The following is a 25,349-nucleotide window of genomic DNA, read 5'->3' as shown; positions in this document are numbered from 1 at the left end:
GTAGAGTACACGACACACAAAATAAGCTCTATATTGAGTTTCAAAGGAGAACTAACACGCTTTCCAGCACGAAGTCGTAAGTTTTGCTTCGTTAGTGTATGTAGCACAAGACCCATATAAATTAATAAAAACATTAAATTAATCGTAGTAAATGATAATAATAGTATCCAAATATTCCGCTAAATGCACTTACAAAATTATATCGTGGTACCTCACATAGTTCATGAAATATGACATTACAAACACTGAGACATGTGAAAACAGCCACGTCATGTATGTCTTTTCAATTTATTATTTCTTTCATAGTAACCCTATTCGCAACCTATTTCGCTTTCACTATCCACATCTATCTCTGAATGTACGTACACAAGTATAACATTGTACGACCCGTAGTGAAAGGGATATGATGTAATAAACACTGAGATACGTGAAAAGCTGCCGCATCGTGCATGAAGTTTTAATACACTTATTCTTTATTACCAAGACACACCAACAGTCGAGTCAACTTAAGGAAATCCCTGATACCCAGCAGGGCTTTTGACAGCTTTCAACTCCAAAGCGCAAATGGCTGTAGGCGAAAATGATAGTCATGTGTAGAGCTACGAAGAGACTTTTACAAAATATCACTGTAGACAACCAATGAAGCTGCGCCCAGTACCAATGCCAGGTTTGTCACCTAGTAATAACACATGGTAACGAATAATTCGTAATTTAGAAATATCAGTCCAACTACGTTAAGTAAGTTGCTAATGATATTAACAGAAACTTACGTCAAAGTTCAGAAGGAATGAATCTGGAGAAGAAGTTGAGTGGACGGGTGAAGGCTTGGAATAATAAAGTAAGATTTCGCAGGTGAGTTGGAGGAAATGAAATAGAGATGGGGATGAGTCATGCGTGGGTGGTGTTAGCAACGTGGCACAACTTCTAGATCGCTATTGGAGGGAAGGAAGACAGTTAAAGATATGCCATGACTGAGGTACAACGATGAAAACAAACAAAGATTTATTTTCCTCTTGAATCTAGAGCAGTTTCGAGTACGCCATAGGTTAATGGATAGTGGGTTCCGTAGTCGTACGGTTAAAATGGAGAAGGAGAAGGATTTACTGATATGCATAGACAGAGCCAAGATTGTCGACGTATCAAATTTTGTATTTCACTTTTAGAATGGGAAGGCATTTAATATGTGAGTAAAGGCATGGTGAACACCACTGTCTAAGAAACCGAAGAAGAAAGGACACATGTGACTATCATGTCATCTGACCGGTTGCATCGACCTTAACTGAACAGAGGAGGGACCGACGCGATCAAACAACGGAAAGCTATACACGTATCTTTCGTCAGATTTTACGGCTAGGTGAAGTCTGGAGTTTTCAGTGTTCGGCCAGTGCTGAGCTACACTAATGTAGCCGGCCCGGCTAGCAGCGCGATCCCCGGAACGCCTCAGTTACACTATGTTGGCTATTGCTGCCAAACACTATCTCCACGTACGCGTACACCATCATTACTGTACCACGCAAACATATGGGGTTACACTTGTCTGGTATCAGACTTCCCCGGAGGGGGCCACTGGGGGCCGAACCGCACAATAACCCTGGGTTCGGTGTGGAGTGGCGGTAGGGTGGGTGGACTGCTGTGGTCTGTCGTGGGGTTGTGGACCACTGAGGATTACGGCGGGACAAAGCCCCTCCGTAGTTTGTAGGTCCCTGGTTTAATATTGTTGTTGTGGTCTTCAGTCCTGAGACTGGTTTGATGCAGCTCTCCATGCTACTCTATCCTGTGCAAACTACTTCATCTCCCAGTACCTACTGCAGCCTACATCCTTCTGAATCTGCTTCGTGTATTCATCTCTTGGTCTCCCTCTACGATTTTTACCCTCCACGCTGCCCTCCAGTACTAAATTCGTGATCCCTTGATGCCGGAGAACATGTCCTGAAAACCGATCCCTTCTTCTGGTCAACTTGTGCCACAAAATCCTCTTCTCCCCAATTCTATTCAATACCTCCTCATTAGTTACGTGATCTACCCATCTAATCTTCAGCATTTTTCTGTAGCACCACATTTCGAAAGCTTCTATTCTCTTCTTGTCTAAACTATTTATCGTCCACGTTTCACTTCCATACATGGCTACACTCCATACAAATACTTTCAGAAACGACTTCCTGACACTTAAATCAATACTCGATGTTAACAAATTTCGCTTCTTCAGAAAAGCTTTCCTTGCCATTGCCAGTATACATTTTGTATCCTCTCTACTCCGACCATCATCAGTTATTTTTCTCCCCAAATAGTAAAACTCCTTTACTACTTTAAGTCTCTCATTTCCCAATCTAATTCCCTCAGCATCATCCGACTTAATTTGACCACATTCCATTACCCTTGTTTTGCTTTTGTTGGTGTTCATCTTATACCCTCCTTTGAAGACACTGTCCATTCCGTTCAACTGGTCTTCCAAGTCCTTTGCTGTCTCTGACAGAATTACAATGTCATCGGCAAATCTCAAAGTTTGGACTCTAATACCTACTCCGAACTTTTCTTTTGTTTCCTTTACTGCTTGCTCAATATACAGACTGAATGACATCGGGGATAGACTACAACCCTGTCTCACTCCCTTCCCAACCACTGCTTCCCTTTCATGCCCCTCGACTGTTATAACTGCCGTTTGGTTTCTGTACAAATTGTAAATAGCCTTTCGCTCCCTGTATTTAACCCCCGCCACCTTCAGAATTTGAAAGAGAGTATTCCAGTCAACATTGTCAAAAACTTTCTCTAAGTCCACAAATTCTAGAAACGTAGGTTTACCTTCCCTTAATCTTTCTTCTAAGATAAGTCGTAGGGTCAGTTTGCCTCACGTGTCCCACATTTCTATGGAATCTAAACTTATCTTCCCCGGGGTCGGCTTCTACCAGTTTTTCCATTCGTCTGTAAAGAATTCGCATTAGTTTAATATACAATACGCAATAAATTAATGTAGCAAATAAAAGGGCAATATTAGAGTAATTTTTGCTTTATTTTACGTGAAATTACTTTTCTAAGCTTTTGGATTACCTGTAGAGGAGAGAGAGAGGTTTTCTGCATATATGACAGACTATTCTTCCCTGTTTAAACGCTAACAGTCAAAGCATAGCGAAGGAATGCACCAAATGGCCACAGGACTGTTTCCGTATTGTGCCATGTTGGTAGCTCTGCAGATGCCACAGTCAGTGGATAGACTGTGTGCGGGTTTGTAGTTCCAGCGACCCGCAGCGCAGGCCGACAGTAGGCGATGGCCGTCCTACGTTCGACGCCCGCGCCCTCTGCATAATGGCCCGCGGTCGGCTGCACACTGACCGACCCGTGTAACATTGAACAGGCCGTTAATAAAACAGAGCGTGCCACCGCCCACTGGTGAACCGGCTAAGTGACTGTGTATGTCCTGCGAAGCCGGTGTGCAAAGCTCCTGAATCATCCAAAGCAAAGGTATTAAATTCATTGCACAAAACACTAGCCATCTCGCTAAAAAGGGCACACTGATTACGTTAAAACAATGTAGATGAGGAACATGTGCCATTTGGTGTTGTGATTTACCACGACTAACGTAAGTCACAGCAGTGAAGTGGAGTGTGCACTCTTTGAGCGAACGTACCCGGACGCCTATACTAGAGCATAGTTGACCAGTAGATGTCATGAGAGGCGGACCTGCCAGTATAAAAGGTGGCGGGGATTATTGGTTGTTAGTAGAGAAGCAGTAGTAGCAAGAGCTGATTGACTTCATACATTGATTAATCACTGGATGTCACCCGAGTAACAGATCAATCAGGGACATTTCAACCCTTCCAGAGCTGCCCAGATCGATTGTTGGTGGCGCGACTCTGAAGTGGAAACGTGAAGGAAGAACTACAGCTAAACCAAGACGAGGTAGACCTCATATACTGACAGACGGGAGTAGTTGAACGTTACGAAAGGTGGCTGTAAAAAATCGCATGTAACAAGCGGAAGGAGCCACTCTTGAGTTCCATAGTGCCACCATCAGTCCCGCTAGCGCAATGGCCGCGCCTAGTGAGTTAAAAGGAATGGTGTACAATAGTCGAGCAACTCCTCATAGGCCACGCATTTCAGTAGTCAGCATTAAGCTACACTTGGGGTACTGTAGAGAGCGACGCTTGTGGACATTGCGTAGCTGAAGAAGACTTATTTCTGTGACAAATAGATCGAAGGGTTTGGTTTTTACGATTGCTTGCAGAACGTGAAAGATATCTTTACAATTAAGGGGTATCCTTACCATTAATCTGAATATGGGGGTAAAGTATGGCCTGAATACAACTGTATGCAGCAGGAAGTGCCGTACATCGCAGCTGGATGAAGCATGGAGTAGAATTTTAGCAGTGAGAGCATAACAAAATTTCTGGTAAAAGAACATTTATTAAATCGGTAAATTTATTTGCACACTTTAATAGTACAGTGAATAATATGATGGTTTCTGTTGCCTGCAATATATTACGTCGGATATTAATTAAACGGAGAACTTTACTTCGGAATCTCCTGCAAGGTCTATGATCTGTGGAAGAGGAATGATCAAAGGATGGCGTAATCACGAACATTTACATTTACACGCACTTGAAAGACTCCGGCCGGTGTGGCCGTGCGGTCTAGGTGCTTCAATCTGGAACCGCGTGACCGCTCCGGTCGCAGGTTCGAATCCTGCCTCGGGCATGGATGTGTGTGATGTCCTTAGGTTAGTTAGGTTTAAGTAGTTCTAAGTTCTAGGGGAATAATGACCACAGATGTTAAGTCCCATAGTGCTCGGAGCCATTTGAACCATTTGAACTTGAAAGACTAACAGGAAGGAAAAGAACTAAAAACCTTCACCTCAGCACACGTGGGTAGCAAGAGGGGCTGTTTCCTTAATTTTAACATGAGGGATAAATGAATAAAATTTCTGTTTGAAGTGAATTACTGCGAAAATGATTAAGAATCATAATTAATTCAGATATTCTACAGCAGAAGATCGCTGTGGCATTGGTACTGTAGACTTTCTCATTAGATAACGGCCACGTGGTCCTCACGCACAAAAGCGTGCACAAAGAAAGTTATCGAGTGAGACGAATTGCACAAAATTCAGTCATAAAATCACGGAAATCATGGGCAATGTACATGATCTCGCGAAAGCGATACTAAACAAAATAAACTGAATCACAGTAAACACGGCTCCATGTGTTTGATTAACAATTAACTGAACAATATCATACACCGTCCCTTGATTTTAACGCATTTAAAATTCGCGAATTAGCAAGTAAAACTCGTCACGCACCGTAATAAACTATGAACGATGAAAGGAATCATTTACAGCTTTGAAAAACTTACATAAAACACAACATTAACTTATCATCGAAAAGGTACGCTTACTGGCAGCAGGTCTCACCCGTCTCGCGTCCCACGGAACACTCCACGAGCATTCGCTCTCCAACAAAAACCGCTCGCCGAACCTACGGAAGTGGCCAGAGGAACCTCTATTGTGGGGCCAACCTATACAAAAGGTTCGTCCCAGGCAAACAGAAACCTCTTTTCAACCTGGCACGTGTTTCCTGCGGCTGGCTGTTCTGACACAGTGGCAGACTACTACACTCCCACGGATCTACACACTGAAATCCTTGCACACTCTCATTCATACATTCAACTTATAGAACAAGAGGAGGAAAGAATGGGTACATTGAAAAATGGTACTTAAATGTATCACACATGCGTGTGGGGCTCCGACCAGTACCAATAACCTAATGAAATGTTAAAATGTAATATGGATAGTATACTGTGGCCACCACAAACACACACAGCTGCTCAGTCTGTCCCCTTTTCTTCTTTACATCTAGGGTAACAGACCATTTGCACAAACAGTCGAGGTGCCAGAGGCAAACAAATGAAGCTATGTGGTGCGGCAAAATCATGAAGAGGCTCATGCAGGCCCCCTTCAAGCGTTACCTGCCATCATGTGTACTGTCAACAATGAAGTAATAAGGATTGTGTGTTAAGTTATGGACGTGATTTTGAAAGTTATGGTATGGTCCATGTATTGCACTTAAGAAGACTCTAAATGCCGAAGGATGTGAACACATTTTACAGATTTGCGTGCTGAGTGCAGAGGAGGAACAGTTTCAAGATGATGATTGTGCCTGGATGACAATGCACCCTGTTGTAAGGCAGCATGTTTGAGGTAATATTTTGTGGACGGTATTCCAGAAACAGACTGGCCTGCTCAGCGTTCCGACATGAACACCTTTGAGATGGGGTGAAACGACGAGTTAGCTCCAGACCCCCGGCATCCAACAACACTAAATTCTCTGGTTTCGTTTCTTGAGGAACAATGGGCTTCCAATCTTCCACAGACATTCAGATACGTCATTAAAATTACCCCGCACAGTTGAAACCGTCATAAAGACGGACAGATAAGTATTTCATATGAATGTGTACTGATAGTTTTCCCCATACTCTCGATTACATAGTGTAGGTGCCAATCGATTGCATGGAATAAGTGCAGTATGACACGTCGTCGTTGAGTAGTTACTTTGTAGCTGAATGTAGTAGTCATGTTTCTGTGTGTTACTGGCTGTGCCATGAATGAATTTGCCCGATTTGTGTTTCAACACGGGCTGTCCAACGTGTCTACAAGGTATGACATGTCACTTGCAGCAATTTAAGGTGATTTCACAACAGTTGTGGAAAAAAATATCTAACCGACATGCACCGGAGAGGAGTGTCACACCTTGTCAGTGACGGTCGGCTTCTGACGCTACAGGAATTGCTACTGTCAGTGAATGCAGATCCATCTCAACCGAATTCCGTGCGAGCACATAGAAGGGAGCTATATGAAATGGACATCTGGAGTCGCATAGCTCGCAGTAGGCCATGCTGCACGCCTTATTGTGCTAAGAAACAGATAAACTGGACAGCAGCTTACTGGAGACGTCCAGTGTAGAACAACCACTCAGTGTTTTGCTAAATTCTAAATGGTACAAGGCGTCGAGAGCAAATACGGTGCAGTTTCACGTTTAACTCCAGCGTGTGCAACGTATTTCGTACGACATGCGGGCACTCGTTCCTGTTACGTTAGACATGAACCAGAACGTTTATTTCAGTATCGTAGATGAGACAGTGTTGCCGTTTCTTATGTAGCTTCATTACGAGTATGTTGTAAAAATTCGCGTCATCCAAGGTTACAGAAGCCGTGTTCTTAGAGCTGAGCGCATACATTCGTAGTTTTACAGGCACTAAGAGGTCTTATCGCGTCTCGATTGGATTATTCACCCAATAGTAAACCCACTGAACTATCTAGGACTATTTGACGCAGCAAGTGAGAAGGATCAAATAACATCCCCAAAACTTGAGAGGGTCTGTGGGATCTAATCATCAATGAGATGCTTCAACTGTGTATGGCATACACGAAGACACTCGTGGAATGCCTTCTGCGCCGATATGGGAGCGTAATGAAGGCTGGAGGTGGCAGTCTTTCTCTTGCAAATGATTAACTTTTTGCCATATGTGCATATATCCAGTTCAGTCGGTCTTTAAGTAGGCTGTTTAGGTTTTTTTATTGGTAACGCCACCTCTGTATGAAAATCACTGGCTGTGCTGTGTGCAGTCTGTGGCTGCTTTGCATTGTTGTAATACTCGCCATTGTAGTGTTAGGCAGCTGGCTGTGAACAGCGCGTACCGTTGCGCAGTTGGAGGTGAGCCGCCAGCAGTGGTGGATGTGGGGAGAGAGATGGCGGAGTTTTGTAATTTGTCATGAACTGCTATATATATATATATATATATATTATGACTATTAAGGTAAATACAGTGTTTGTTCTCTATTAATAACTTTCATTTGCTAACTATGCCTATCAGTAGTTAGTTCCTTCAGTAGTTTGAATCTTTTATTTAGCTGGCAGAAGTGGCGCTCGCTGTATTGCAGTAGCTTGAGTAGCGAAGATTTTTGTGAGGTAAGTGATCTGTGAAACGTATAGGTTAATGTTAGTCAGGGCCATTCTTTTGTATGGATTTTTGAAAGTCAGATTGCGTTGTGCTAAAAATACTGTGTGTCAGTTTAAGCACAGTCTTGTATAATTATTCAAAGGGGACGTTTCATATGTCGACCCTTAGCCGAGGATACCTCACTGGAATCTTCTGATTTTTTCTTGTAGTTTGTGTAATTAGTGTAGATTTTGTTTATTGCTAGCGCGTAATTGTAGAGAGAATCTCCTTTGTAGTTGCAGTCTTTCATTGTTGTACAGTAAAACAGGTGTGGCACGCATGTAGATTTGCACCAAGTATTTCGCTGCTGCAATTAACTAGATATTATTTTCAGTGCTATGTTAATGTGTTCTCTTATTTTTTTCTCTTCAAATTGTGCTTTTCTGTGTTGTCGTGTGAAATATTGTGACATTAATGGCGTGTGAAAAACGTAATACTAGGCTCCAAAGTAAACTGAGAAATGACAGTGAAGACGAAAGCAGTGTGTTAGCGCCACCATGTAATGAATTAACTAATATTCAAAGTAGTAATTTGGTAACTGTGCATAGGGAAATGGAGCGAGCGTCAAATAATGGTGTAGACAGTGAAACAGGTAGTGAACAGGGAAGCATTATCGATCGATCGGTCGGCAACAGCTCGCCTCAGGAATCGGGAATGACAGAGCACAATATTGCAAATACTGTAGACTCAGGGTTTTGGTTCTCACCGTTTTCTCAAATGAGTCAAGACACATTTTCTGCTTGTCAAAATGTGAATGTTGCCGGTGCAACTTCACCGCCTAAAAGCACTGAGGAACATGTTTCAGACACCAGTGCATTGTTATTACAATTAATGCAACAAATGGGAGAAAGGCTACAAAAGTTAGACACAATGGAACAAAATCTTCAAAAGTTAGACGCAACGCTTGAACAAAATCAGAAACAAATGGAACAAAATCTTCAAAAGTTAGACACAATGGAACAAAATCTTCAAAAGTTAGACACAATGGAACAAAATCAGAGACAAACACAGCTAAAGCTTCAAAAGTTAGACACCACACTTGAAAAAACACGTGAAGATTTAACTACTGAGTTACATAACATTGAATCTAAATGTCAAAAAGTCTGTAATGACAGAAAAACACAAATTTGTGAGCATTTTCAACCTATTTTTTCGCGGCATGAAAATGCATTACAGAATCACGAAGCAGCCATAAAAGAACTGCAAACCATTGTTCATGAAAATCATGAGACCTTGTCGGCTAAAATTGACTCAGTTGCATCTACCGATTCGGTTATGCAACTTGCAAAAACTCAGGAAAACTTAAAGGACACAGTAGATTCGATTTCAACACAAATGGACACTCTGAAACTTGGTTCAGAAAAACACACTGAGGAAATGTGTTCACTATCGGAGAAAGTAGCCGAACTTTCGGATCAGTTCACTAACTTATCTACGAAGGTAGATGATAATCTGAACGACACAAAACCGGTAGTCTTTAATGACACAGAAGAGTGCGAACAAATTAGGAAATTCAAACAAAATCAGAATCAAATTAATACGCAACACCAAAGAGAAATCCGGGAAGTACAAGATCAGCTGACTCAGGTAATACAAGAATTACGTATTTCAGAGGACACACGCGCCCCAATACGGGAAGAGGGACATAGAAATACGGAACAGCTACAAAATAATAACACAGCGCATTTCGGAAATTATGAAAGAAATTGGCAAGGCACACCGAATTTTGAGATGGAACAGCCGAAACAACGTAATAATGACCGACATGGGACTCGCCGACATGATGATTTTGACTATAAGCTGTTCATTACTACACGTAAATTCAAAACATTTAAGAATTCCGGCAACGACATTCATCCACAAGCGTGGCTTCATCAATTCTCTCATTGTTTTCCTCCCAACTGGTCATTAGAGCACAGATTAGAATTCATGTGTGGCTACTTAGAGAATGAACCAGCTGTAAGAATGCGGTCGGTCATTCACGATTGCCACAGTGAAGGAGAGTTTTACCATGCCTTCCTCTCAGCATATTGGTCTCAAGCCACACAAGACCGAGTAAAACATAGCATCATAATGATGAAACGTTTCGAACAATCTGAATTTTCCAGTCTTATGAAATATTTTGAAGACATGTTCCACAAGAATCAGCACCTGTCAAACCCATACAGCCCCTCAGAACTTATCCGCATTTGCTTAATCAAATTGCCTGAACATTTACGACACATTATTTTGGCAGGACGTTGCAAAGACAACATTGAAGCTTTTCAGGAATTGTTACAAGAATTGGAAATTGACACTGACAATCGTGGAATGCGGAAACAGGAACACAACAAATACAGGTCACATCCGTCACAATTGCGCGATAATAACTGGACGCGACAAGGCTATTCTCACAACACAAATCGTGACCAAAACAGACACCACCCGTATGACAACCGTTGGCAGAGTAGTAATAATTACCTCTCCGCGGTAATGACTATCACAGAGACAATCAGAGAAACAGGCAATATGGGAACCAAAATAAATATTATCAGGGGAGACAGAATAACTTTAGACGCAACGGTCCAGCGCGCAGTTACGATTCAGGGAGAAATTCTCCACCACGTGACCGACAAGAAAGAAACTATGGAATCTACCGACATGACGACAGACGATATATTCGTAACGACAGACCTGAATTGCATCAGAACTGGCGGGATTCAAACAGGGCAGGGCCTTCTCGTCAGAGTGAATTTGTAGAAGTTAGGTCTCCTAATCCCAATAACGGCGCGCGCCAACAAAGAGACAGACAATGACTCGCACTGCAGGCAGCCGCGTGCGCCCGCTGGCTCCGAGAAAAATAACATAAGACGCTAGCCTTGAGAAAAATTTTAGCATTCCTTACCGACGTATACAACACGATAATTGCATTCAAATCAAACTGTGAGTACTATGAAGAGTAAAGGATAGCACCACATTTCACACGTAAAACCGTTTATTGAAAGATAATCTGTTTTTTAACTTTGTCTTTGCCATAAAACTTTTCACTTCACATTTCTAGTATGCTTTGTCAGACTTAGAAACTGTTACCATGCAACAATGTTTGAAGTTAAATATCCAATCAACAACCAAGAGAACTTATTTAAACAGAAATTACGAATGCTTTGTTATTGTGAACAGACGACACAGTGTTATTGTAAGTGTACATTCTTGCTTGTTAGTTGCACGATTACGTAGCGACTATAAGGCTCACATACTTACAACATTTACCAGTACTGCTAATGAGATTTTAATGCAACATTTTGGTTTATTTGAAAATACATTCTGAATTTAAAGTGCTTTCTGAGAGATACCAGATGACACAGAGAATAGTTTATGTGACAGCTACACGATTTTTATCACGACGCTACTAATGAGTGACAGTTTACAATGTTGCTTTTGCGGTGTATCTGTCTTATATCTGCACAGTTTTCTGAATTCTTCTGGAAAGAAAAACAAGTTTTAGTAGTAACTTTTGTGGTATAGCAACAATGAGACAGCCTTTTTCGTGGCACAACAATACGTTACTGTACAGTACTTTCTTCATCACGCCAATAAGCATAATAAATACAATATCTATACGCAAAGCATTTCACTTTTGTTTATCATGAGGTAAGTACATTGACTTCTGCAGAACTTAGCTTTCGGAGGACAATAACTACGACACTTCCACAGAGATTATGTTACAAGACGCACAGTTTAGCGCTACAGTACACGTATTTGAGTGATTAATTTTATACTTAAAACATTTATTTTTAAAGATTTTTGAATTACAAAGAAAGTTTTCCGTGATACATTTCATTCTATTGGTGTAATCTGTAACACCTGAGGGTATAATTACATTAATCCTCAGGGGGGTACACGCTTACTTTGTGTACCATGTGTTTGGCAAGCACAAGGAGCCCTAGCTAATATGGTATTTGCTTATACAACTTTACGCATCAGTACCATATTTCTCTAACACATAAATTACACAGCTACCTGATCATTTAACAGAGAAAGAAACATTTTTTTTTCTATGTCAGTGACAGATGTTTACGTAATTACACAGTTGGATAACTTCACACTTACGAAATTGTATGTTGTTTGTACTTTGTGAACTGTTCATATTTTTTTGGAACCATTGTGATACTATGAGAGCTTTGAATGATATATTTGGTATAGGATCACGATTTTTAAAGTACATTTGAGGCAGATGACACTTTTGACATGAGCAGAGAATTTTTTTAGGTTTTGAAATTATTGGAGGAAGCTACGACGATTTTGAGAGTTGACTGAGGTGTTATGATGTTATTACGATGACTATGTGTATTATGCTGTTGCGGTATGTTTATGATCAATAAGCTGATGCTATATGAGTTATTTGAGTATGCTACGTATCTGTTATCATAAAATATTGAAGAAGTGTCGACGAATAAGGTAAGGAATAATGAGTAGTGGTTAGGGACTCACTCTGGTTTGTGAAACAGGTTGTTGGAAACCAAGAATCGTACTTTAAGAGTTATGAAATGTATGTAAATGCGTGAATGTATTACAATGCCGACGAAAACTTTTTGGACACTGGTATATCAATAGGATTTTGTTTCTACAGATTTGTAACGCAAATTCTTGACCTGTGAAATATTTTTATATGAGATTGTCACTGTAGCGGAAACTGGTGTCGTAAATATTTCGGTAAGAAAGTTAAGTGACCACCTGCACGTAATGCGTCGTGGGCACCCAGCTGGGCGACAGTCGCCTGGAAAAAAAAGCCGTTAGCGTGTGCCTTTCAGCGGCACAGGTAGAAAAAAAAGGGAGGCCATTATCCTCACTATTGACGTTCCTTTGTAGAAAGCATCGCAAAAACGACACGGTCGAACTTGAAAACATATGATTACACTGTGGAGCTCTTAATTTATGATATTTACTAAATTGCCTAATGAAATGATGAGAAACATTTTACATCCATTGTCTTTCTAGTTGAGAGATTGCTCAATTTGTTTAATATGTAGTTTCTAGCTGCACTGCAGCACTGGTTACAATAAAATTTAATATATGTACTAATATAGTTATTTTATGCCTACAGATCCAGTCAATAAGAAATTTATGATCTACTTCCAAGAAAACGAGGGCACATAAATAGACATTTCCCTTCACAGGAATTGCATAAATAATTTCTTTACGATTTGGTAACTTATCTGCTAGTGTAAGTTCTCGTGATGCATCACTCTAGTGTTAAGATGTGACATAGGTATTAGACATTGCCATTTTTAGTGTAATATTTTTTCTGCTTGAGCTATGTCATGTTTAGATATGTTTTTGCATTGCTGCTCCTGTTTGCCAGGCATAGTGTTACTGAATTTGACTTTCTATTACGCTGTTAAGCCAGTTTTACTACTGATTTATTTTTCTTGTTTGCTGCTCATTGCCTTATATTAGTTGTAATTTATGCTGCTTGCTTTGCCTTTTGTATATTTTTGTCATTGCTATTTGTATTAATTGTTTTATGCTGCTGCATTGCCTCGTCCCTTAGTTTAGCATCTGAGCTCAGTAGATTTAAGTTAGCTTAAGAGGGGGTAGACTATATAAGAGAATGAGTTGCGATGAATTGGAAGAAATGCATTGAGAAGTTATACGAATAAAGTACAGAAAGCAGGTATAGAGAGGACTTTTTGGGAATAATGATGAATGAAGGGAGATCTCCAAGAAGTAAAGAAAGTTTTGTTTGCAAAATCCTGCAGTAAAACAAACCCTGTCCTTTCCTTGTATTATTCCGCTATATGTTTGTGTACCCTTGTCTATTTATGTTTTTCCTGAGGAATACTGTTATCCTCAAATATAATTGGCATTAATAATATGTTATTTACCTTGTAAATATGCTTAGACATTATTTATTCTGTTTTGTTTTAATGCTCATGTGTGAAGTCGATGTTTCAAAATTTATTCTGATCTTTTATGTATCTGCTTATCTCATAATTCCTGTAACGTTGATGTATATGTTTACTTCTATTCTGTTGTAAAGCCTCTACTAAAAATGTTATCTGTATTGTTATGTTCTTTAATGATGTACTTTGTACCTTTGTAATTGTATTCTTATGTTATAAAATTGTAATTGACACCAGTTCATCATATTATTAACTTGAAAGTTACATTTCACTGCACACATTTCTGTTGGTCATAGTATATGGTCAATATGTGAGAAGTAGGGACTGTTAGTGTTTGCACGTGTGTTAATAATTCAGCAAGGGACTGGATAACAGCATTGCTGGTTCTAAGGACAATTCCAAAAACTTTGTGAGTGCACAAGTGGTGGTTATGGACTTGCTCTGTTATCCGCAAGACTCTTCAATGGTGATTGTGCACCTGCACAGTCACAACAAATGGCTGCTGGCCATCTCTACAAGGACTACAGTGGGTCTGCATCTTTGATGACCCAACAGTACCATTATTTCTACAAGGATTGCAGTGGGTCTGCACCTCTGGTGGCCCACCAATACCATACTACCAATATTCTTCAAAACTTCGACTGACTCTGCGGTGGGTTTGCTCTGTTGTGGACCAATACCTGTCTGCATGTCAAGAGCCAGCACTGTCTTTCCGTTGGAAGGACAACACTACTTCTTCAAGACTGCATGGAAATCCACTACTTCCGTGTGCATTTTCTTTTACTGCTCAGACTTTGAGAAAAGAAACGGCAGTTTTACTGTGATGAATGATAAGGACTGTCTTTATGGACTGTGAGAAAATTTTAGCTTTTGACCAACATTGTATTAATAAGTGTGTGCATTTGATATCTTTCTTACTGTAATTATGAAAAATTTTTTTCAAATATGTATTGGCCAGTGCCCAAAACAATTTGTAAAATTTTTTGTCGGGAGCATGGGGGCTATGTAAGTAGGCTGTTTAGGTTTTTTTATTGGTAACGCCACCTCTGTATGAAAATCACTGACTGTGCTGTGTGCAGTCTGTGGCTGCTTTGCATTGTTGTAATACTCGCCATTGTAGTGTTAGGCTGCTGGCTGTGAATAGCGCGTAGCGTTGCGCAGTTGGAGGTGAGCCGCCAGCAGTGGTGGATGTGGGGAGAGAGATGGCGGAGTTTTGTAATTTTTCATGAACTGCTATATATATATTATGACTATTAAGGTAAATACAGTGTTTGTTCTCTATTAATAACTTTCATTTGCTAACTATGCCTATCAGTAGTTAGTTCCTTCAGTAGTTTGAATCTTTTATTTAGCTGGCAGTAGTGGCGCTCGCTGTATTGCAGTAGCTTGAGTAGCGAAGATTTTTGTGAGGTAAGTGATCTGTGAAACGTATAGGTTAATGTTAGTCAGGGCCATTCTTTTGTATGGATGTTTGAAAGTCAGATTGCGTTGCGCTAAAAATGGTGTGTGTCAGTTTAAGGACAGTCGTGTATAATTGTTCAATTTTTGACGTTTCAGGTCATTGTTACTTGTTTCCGCTCATACATACACAGTCAGTCACTGTTACGATATTTTGTTGCATACTATCTCCGTGGAAGTTTTGCTGTATAGTTCACTGCACACGAGTCATAATACAGTGTTCTGACAGTTCTTCCATCCGCAATGTTTGCCGTTTTGCAGATGAGAAAATCCGGTGTGCGTATATCTTTACACCATTTATGTTCTCCCTTCACGTCAAAAGTTTATCTTTAATAACTGACAAACAGTTTTTGTCGCTTACGACTTTAATTTCTTCTCTACTTGTTGTAATAAATTATACATATCGTTCCGTTTGGTTTGAAACACTATATACTTTTTTCAGACATAAAAAACGGTTGTTTTATGGTTGGTACTTACTTGACTGTTTCCTTATTAACCTTCCCCTTTATCCAACCTGTACAAATATTTATAATGTTGCAAAACATCGATCGGTTTAATCATAAATATATGTCTGAGTGAAGCTAAATGTTATTACCTTCACATAAAGAAAAGTATTATCTTATCACTATCTTGAAATTATGTGATAGTCACATGAGTGTCTACATAAATAAGTAAATATACTCATGACACTTTTGTTGCTCTATGACTTTCAGAAGTCAAATTAATTATCAAATTAACTCATTTAAAAATATTGAATTTCAACTTGCTGGTGTACTCATGTACCACCACAATAAAATAAAATTAAAACAGTGAGTAGTAGAGAGAGTATGAATGAGAACAGTGGCGTATTGAAGTTAACAAAATAACGGCAAGTTTTATTAAACCTTTAGTAACTACAACTTTCTAGAGAACTAGCTGATAGATTGTGCACAAAAAGAACAACAAACACAAATCAGTTAAGGAATGGTGTTCGATAGGAAAAGCATACATTGGGGTGGAAGCTATATAAATTCTTTCCTGAATTAATCCCTTTTACAACGAAATCAGATTTTATTTACGTGAATCCACTGTGAGGGCCAATTCCATTCAGATGGAATCACCACGATCATCTATATCACAAACTATACTTTACCTGAGAAAAGGGAGCTGTGAATATCATTTAACAAGCATAACCCGGTGCCGCAGTATTTTACCATTTCGCCTTGAATCAGGCGGTAGCAGAAAACTGCGCGTTGTGGGTGAGGAGCGGTCGCTACCACAGCTGCAATGTTCTGACACGTCAGCGAAAATGTGCAAACTACACGGTCTGGCGTTCTGAATATCAGAATGCAGGAAACTTCCCCATCAGAACCCTGAAATCACGGCAGATTTCAGTGTGAGGCGCACCCGTTGGCTGGTCTGGCCAAACCAAATTGACACACAGGCACGACAGTACATGCTGGAACTGTCAAACATCATACAGCCCACTCGGTACGAATGAGTTCACCCTCGAGACACACGATATGTCATAGAACACATGCAGTTCCACTGTCGGTAGAGTTCGCAATTGCCACACGCTCTTAGTCAGTCACAAGATATAGAACAAAAGTCTCACCCACTAGGTAAAAACCTAAAGTTCTCGGCCAGGGGAGGATCATAAGACGAAGACCCCAAAGAATCACAAGCACTTTCCACCATGCCTCGATATGGAGCCAAATTTGCAAAACGAAACCGACCCCACATTGCAGAAACCAATCCAACTATCCTCTACTCATTACATCTCCACTCTTGAGTGTTCTGCTGGCTTGGTCCGTCCCACCTTCTAACATCAGAATACCCAGAGTTTTATGACCATTTGCACAAAAGCTCATTTTACAGAACTCACTCTAAAATATCTTCATCCACACTCTTTCAACCATCAGGCTGTTTTCCATGGTGGACTGTCGCCTGACCCAGGTAAAATGTTTGCGAACCGGCGCCCTTCCCTCTAACGCTAAGTGGAAGGAGGAGACAACTTTGGCCAGAAATCCCTCTGAAAGTAAGACCATTGAACACTGTTTCCCAGAATTACTCGGAAACGGCCAGGTTGCTGCGCTCAGAATTTATTGTCCCAAATTCGTCTCACTCCCTGTTCTTGGTCGCCTCCATTATGCCCCCCCCCCCCCCCCACCCTACCAGGTACAAGCTGTCTACAGGTTACAAATGCAGTTACAAGAACATTCTGCCCACAGTCTCCTCCTGTCGGAAAAGTCATCAACCACACACAGCAAATGTAGTACTTGGGAACACCGAGATCAAGCCCTAAAATATGAAAGTTAATCTAACTGATAGTGTTGTTGAAGTGAGAGAGTAATATGCCACCTCCCAGTGTCATCAGCATACATTGATTTATACTGCCTGAGGAATTATTCATTTAAATAGTAAATAGTACTGGAGCGAGTGTGAAGCCTTGTAGCATGGCATGTTTTACAGTTTATGTCTCGTATCTGTAATCAGTTTCGTTACCCACACCAATATATCTGTGCACTGTTCACTATTCAAGATCTACACTCCTGGAAATGGAAAAAAGAACACATTGACACCGGTGTTTCAGACCCACCATACTTGCTCCGGACACTGCGAGAGGGCTGTACAAGCAATGATCACACGCACGGCACAGCGGACACACCAGGAACCGCGGTGTTGGCCGTCGAATGGCGCTAGCTGCGCAGCATTTGTGCACCGCCACCGTCAGTGTCAGCCAGTTTGCCGTGGCATACGGAGCTCCATCGCAGTCTTTAACACTGGTAGCATGCCGCGACAGCGTGGACGTGAACCGTATGTGCAGTTGACGGACTTTGAGCGAGGGCGTATAGTGGGCATGCGGGAGGCCGGGTGGACGTACCGCCGAATTGCTCAACACGCGGGGCGTGAGGTCTCCACAGTACATCGATGTTGTCGCCAGTGGTCGGCGGAAGGTGCACGTGCCCGTCGACCTGGGACCGGACCGCAGCGACGCACGGATGCACGCCAAGACCGTAGGATCCTACGCAGTGCCGTAGGGGACCGCACCGCCACTTCCCAGCAAATTAGGGACACTGTTGCTCCTGGGGTATCGGCGAGGACCATTCGCAACCGTCTCCATGAAGCTGGGCTACGGTCCCGCACACCGTTAGGCCGTCTTCCGCTCACGCCCCAACATCGTGCAGCCCGCCTCCAGTGGTGTCGCGACAGGCGTGAATGGAGGGACGAATGGAGACGTGTCGTCTTCAGCGATGAGAGTCGCTTCTGCCTTGGTGCCAATAAAGGTCGTATGCGTGTTTGGCGCCGTGCAGGTGAGCGCCACAATCAGGACTGCATACGACCGAGGCACACAGGGCCAACACCCGGCATCATGGTGTGGGGAGCGATCTCCTACACTGGCCGTACACCACTGGTGATCGTCGAGGGGACACTGAATAGTGCACGGTACATCCAAACCGTCATCGAACCCATCGATCTACCTTTCCTAGACCGGCAAGGGAACTTGCTGTTCCAACAGGACAATGCACGTCCGCATGTATCCCGTGCCACCCAACGTGCTCTAGAAGGTGTAAGTCAACTACCCTGGCCAGCAAGATCTCCGGATCTGTCCCCCATTGAGCATGTTTGGGACTGGATGAAGCGTCGTCTCACGCGGTCTGCACGTCCAGCACGAACGCTGGTCCAACTGAGGCGCCAGGTGGAAATGGCATGGCAAGCCGTTCCACAGGACTACATCCAGCATCTCTACGATCGTCTCCATGGGAGAATAGCAGCCTGCATTGCTGCGAAAGGTGGATATACACTGTACTAGTGCCGACATTGTGCATGCTCTGTTGCCTGTGTCTATGTGCCTGTGGTTCTGTCAGTGTGATCATGTGATGTATCTGACCCCAGGAATGTGTCAATAAAGTTTCCCTTTCCTGGGACAATGAATTCACGGTGTTCTTATTTCAATTTCCAGGAGTGTATTAGTAATTGCATTTCCATCGAATTCTGTACTGATACAGTTCCTTAATTGCCTTGGAAGGATTCATCCAGTCAATAGCCTCAGATAGATCCAGAAATATTCCAAAAGTCTTATGTTGCCTTGTAAATGCTCAACTATATATATTGATGCCATTATCATTGACGTCCCTTGTGTGAAACATATTGTGACGTGTATTATCTCAAAATTTGTTGTAAAACAATTAAATTCTTCATTAACATTTCATAGATTTTCTTAAAACTATAAATCGATGGTATTGAACTAATGTTTCCCTTTTCACCTCTTTTCTCTTTCTTAAACACAAACTGTGATTGCTTTGCATTTAGTGGATCTGGAAAATACCTTCTTCTGTTCCAGCGTTGAAGCGATGTTTTAAAGGTTTTGGTAGACTTTACCTACATTCCTTTATGTAATGCGGGGTAACGTAGTGTAAGAAAGATGAATGTTTGACTTTTGGTGGCTTTATTGTGTTTGAATCCTCTGTCACAGTTGCTATGATGACTGCAATGGCATGATTTTTATTTGCAATTTTTGACATTGTAATCACTTAATCTGCTTTATCTGTTTCAATTACAAAATATCTGTTAAAGGTGTTTCCTATGAGTACAAGCTTTACGTAGTTTTACCGAAAAAGGTCTTTCTTCTCTAATAATATATTTTCAGATTATTTTTTGCAAGTGTTACCTCTCCAGTCACACAGAATTTCTTTTCTTCTTATTTCACTTGTACCTTTGCTTGACAAAACATGTAACATGAATCTAATAATTAAATAAAGAAAAACTGGCTCCTTTTGACATTACTTCACTATCTATGTTTACTGGCTTACATTTATCTCTCATACACATATTTTTAATAGAGCTGTGATTTAATCGGCCATTTCTCCTCCTATATCTTCTGCTCAATTTCATCAGTATTTCTGTTGATGTCTTTAGTGACTGCAAACGGTCTTCTAGTGCATAGCATATTATCTGGGTATCACGGTGATGTGAAGGTATTGTAACGGAGAATTTCTCCACTTGTAGTTAAAACTGAGTAATACATTTTGTATGTAGTGCTGATTCAGTGTAAATTGTGTGTTACTGAGATTTTTGTACGTATTTATGCTCGTTTCAAAATTAATACAAATAAAATCTGACATACATTTATGTATCCCATGTATTATATCATACAAATAAGCTGAATACTTTGGTCCAGTAGGAAAAATGTAATATCTGTAGATTTTTACTAAGAGGGAAGTGACAAATGAAGATGAATAGCGTGCAAACTGGGATATTGAAGTGTAAAGACAGACAGAAAGGACGTGTTGTCCGATTAATAGGAAAGAGCGATACTTCGCGAAAAGGAAGCGGTTTTCTTGTTGTAGTAGTCTAAATATGCAACGTAAAGAAGGGAATTATAGTTGGAGGCAATGCAGGTAGTATAGGAGTACCGAAATGAGCAAACAAAGGGGTTGTGAGCAGATTATCATAGTGGCATTGTTACAATGATTTTCTAAATTTTTAAGAAGAGACACTAATTTTAAACTGTCAGCGAGGAAGAAGAGACCAAAAGAAAAGATCGTATGAGCAAAGATTCAGCACTGAAAATTTAATAAAAGAATTGGTCCAAAAGACAACAGTATGTCAAGATTTCCAAAACGTCAGGCAAAAGAGGGTCGCAGATAGTTTTCATCAGAAGAACATGATAATTTGATATACCAGGAAAAAATCTGAACAATGGAGAGAATAGCATTATGTCATACAAGAGACAGGAGGATTATGAACTAAACAGATGGTGCAGGCATACATATAATAAGTGACTGTTGGTTTTCATGTTGGTTTTCATGTCAAAAGAATAATTATTGTTAAGTTACTTAGTATGAGAGTCAACCATGTATTGAAATTGATAGTGAAATGTTAATTAACAGATACCACGTTGTTCAAATATTTCTTCAGTGGTAATCCATCGCTGTGTGTAAGAAAAAATAGTGTAATCTACAAGTACCTTCAGTAGATCCTATCTCCACATTACCATTTTCTGTTTCTAACAATTCAGCTAAATAATAGGTTGGTGCATTATCCAATTAAGGTACGGCTTTTCCTTGTTTAAAAATTTCGTTCTGGCATTTTTTTTTTACTTCAAGGACAAAAGTTTTGTCATACATGTCAATGAATATTTCGATTTTCATCCATTCGCATTTTTTGTTTTTACAAATTGAGGGGACCCTGATATTTTTGTAGCACCTGGGGCTTCTAGATTTTCTGTTGAGTTACAAAGTCAATTTTTGGGTCCCATCAGTGCCCCCACACACTAATATTGTTAAAATTATTATTTGTAATTCTCGCTCCTTACTAGTTGTATTTCCAGAAGATGAACTATTTTGCTAAGTAACTAAAGATTTTGACGGTAAAGATTTCCAACTTAATCCAGTTTCATCAGCAGTTTAAGCAACGGCCAAATCACAATCTTTTAAGTGGGCTTCTTTTTTAAAACCATCCTTTAAGGTTGCGTTATCTGACTTTTTCACCTTGTGTTTCCACTTGTGAATTCCATGATGAGATAGAAATCTGTACAACCATCTGTTACTTGTCACAAACCGTTCATCACCACGTATTTTTTATTTAAGTAGAGTGTTTTTCCACGAAGCAAAGGACCACATGCTGGTTGTTCAATCGATCGCTTTTGTAAAGACAAGCAATACATTCCTCCAAATTTAATTCCTTAGTTTATTCATTTGACGTTTACTTCTGCCTTCACTACGAAGTTTGCAGGTGTACTTCAAAGCTCAATTGATATCCTTCTTAATAAGTACCTACCTCAGCACCAAATAATAACATAGAAATTGTATCTATTGACACAACCACATAAATTCAACGGATTTGCTCCATCGAATTTAATTCACAGAGCTTCATTGCTTTGCTTTTTGATGAGTTCCAGTTGCGCTCCTTCGGCATTTTCAGCCCGAATGGCAATAAGCTGGCGAGGAGGGGGGGGGGGGGGTTGGGTTGGGTCATCGGTCTCATCGGATTAGGGAAGGGCGGGGAAGAAAGTCGGCCGCGCCCTTTCAAAGGAACCATTCCAGGATTTGTCTGGAGCGACTTTTAGGGAAATCTCGGAATACCTAACTCAGGATTGTCGGACGCGGAATTGAACTGTCGTCCTCCCGAATGCGAGTCCAGTGTGCTAACCACTGCGCCACCTCGCTCAGTGCCAATAAATCCAGCAATCAGTGAAACGAAAATGAAAATTACAAGAATGAAAATTGTGAGTCACACGCTGCCAGTGGGCTTTGGTCTGTACATCCCTAATCCAAATCCTCATGCACAGAATATTCTAGGAAGTTTGTAACAAAGTATCGCATATGTGACATTTTACGTCAAAACTGTAATAAATGTCACCATACATCACCACTGTTAAACAAATCTGTAACAAATTAGCCACAAAGACTGTAGTGTTCGACAAAGTAACACCACTGCGTTACAACAAAATTGCAATAAATTAGCGTAGTATAACTGTAGCAAACTGCTCAGTACACCGCCAAGTGTAAGGGTATAAGCAAAATTAATGTAGATTTTGGACAGGAACATATGTTTTCTTTATTAGTTTCCTGTCGTTTGTTGGCTGGTTTATTTAGTACCCGACTGGGATTCTGATTTCTTGTTCAATCCAAGTATCTACAATGTATTTGCAAAAGGATTTCTCCTCCAAATGCCTACTGAGAAAAACCGCTGTCAAACACAGTGTCAGCTACCAAAGCAAGCTCTTATATGTGCTCAAATGTATGGATTCTGGTGGAGGTGATGTGCATTACAAAGTAAGTTACAGTATTGTAGGTTTGTGTGCTGACTTTAACTATCTTGCATAGTGCTTAATGTTTACTGATTCTTGCAAAATCTCACTTCTTTACCATCACAATTTTTCTGACATAATTTCTCTCTGACAAGGGTTTTACCAGTTATAAATTCTTGTACTTAGATAACACGGAATACTGCCCAGTTGTAACTATCGAGACTTCTTATATACTCTAAAGATCCAAGATGACAGTACTTTTTATCAAGTGATCATGACTTCACTTCTGGTTATATCTAAGTTTACAAGTCTCGTTTCACACAGGTAAAAATCGTTATGCAGTGTTTAAAGGAACATATTCGGTAAGAGCGGATTATGTGAACAAAATATTTGAAACGTAATATATAAATAAAGTATCAATTAAAAATTAAGTATTATGAATGGTTGTAGCGACTGTAGGATAAAACCGAAGAAACAAATGGAAAGTTACGTCCCTCAATTATTTTTGGCGAAAGGGACGACACCCATATGTTTTAGAATGGAGCCAAGACGGACGCTTTTTTTGTGATTGTGGCAGATTTATATGGCACGCCACTATTATCATTTATATTTTGCTTAATGTAAGTCTCATTGTAAATTTTTTGTTCATGTGTAATAATTGAATATACTGATATTACTTAATATTTGTTCCATTTTATGTTAAAATTCGTCCTCATCTATACTGCGCATTAAAATGACGAAAGATCTGTGTTCTTTAAATGCACATAAATAGTCCAGTACGAACGATTTCTTCAGTGAGTACATGTTTTCGATGCTCGATAAAAGAAGTTTTCATTTGAACATTTGAAAAGATGTGCACAGTCGAGTAAAAGAATCAGAACGAACCTTACGCAGGAAGTCATAGTCAGGGGCACCAAATAAGAGAAATGAATTGACAAAAATTGTTTATTGCAGAAATTATTTAATTATTTTAATAAGTGTGGCTCACTCCCTAGCATTTATCTGTGCATGATCCCGCCAGAATTAATAATAGAAGTAAATTTAAACTGTCTGCTGTAAAGGAACAATTATAGTATACACTATATTGTGTTACTTTGTTGCATGGACGATATGAACATACATGAGGAGCCATTACGATTGAAAAAATTGTAGCAATCAAACTGGAGAGAAATTTAATAGAAATTGTGATGAAACCTGGGATCTGCATTGAAAAATAGGATCCAAGTTAAGATACCACATTTACACATTAGCACGCTAGTTCAAGCGCATTCCATATCCGTAGTTTGCTTTGTAGCTTCCTAAAAAAAAAAAAAATCCGAAATTGTGGCAGTCATTTCTGCTCAAAATCACGAATTGCAATTTATTTTACAGAACAATCCACTACAACAATAGAATAGCCGAATTATGTTTCGTACGATGCAAAATGGAGAGAAGCCATTACAGCTAATTGTTTTCCAGTCAACTGCTATCCTTGCGCAGTAAAATCGTCGTTACTGCTATACCGAATTGTAGAGATTAATTTACACGAACTTAAATTACTCAAATGACATGGACATTGAACAGAATATTGACAGACATTAATGAGCAATCAGTATCTGAAGTGACTGGTGACGGCAGTTTTGTTAACGTCCCGACCACTAGTCAATTATTAAAATCCAGCTCTAGACCAATTATTGACAGTGACGTCAGGTCAAAAGGCATGACGGGAGCAGAGTTGTTTCAGTCAGCAGATATTGCTAATATGCTTAATATTATAATCCAACAAATGAACGTAAATGAAAAATACAGTGACACACGTATAACATCGGAGCAAAATCATTTAACGACAAATAGTCCAGATCATATGACAAAAGAAAAAAAAGACACTGACGTGCGCATCGATGCAATAAGAGCAGACATACAAAAAAATATGACACTACTAAAAGACACTTTATGCCAAAGGATAGACAAAATAAACGCGAGACTCAGCGGACAAGTGAGTGAACTTGATTAAAAAAATCCGAACTAATTTTACAACAGGGAAAAACCAACAAGGATGTAATAAACATTCAGAGTGAAGTCAACGTCAGGGTCGAAGCTGTAGCTACCCAAGTGAATTCTTGGCTTCAGTACATGAATCAATGACTACACGGGTTACGCAAATTGAAGGCAAGGTAAACACGTTGACCATACGATTAACAAACAAGCTTCAATTAGACACAGACAACCATTCCGCAAACATAAACGAAGAATTTCACAATTGGATTGGCAATAAGAACAAATATGTCGATCAATGTGTAGACGAAAAATTA

The sequence above is a fragment of the Schistocerca nitens genome, chromosome 1 (assembly GCF_023898315.1).
Source record: "Schistocerca nitens isolate TAMUIC-IGC-003100 chromosome 1, iqSchNite1.1, whole genome shotgun sequence".
NCBI classification, from domain to species: Eukaryota; Metazoa; Arthropoda; class Insecta; order Orthoptera; family Acrididae; genus Schistocerca; species Schistocerca nitens.
This window is presented reverse-complemented; position numbering follows the sequence as displayed.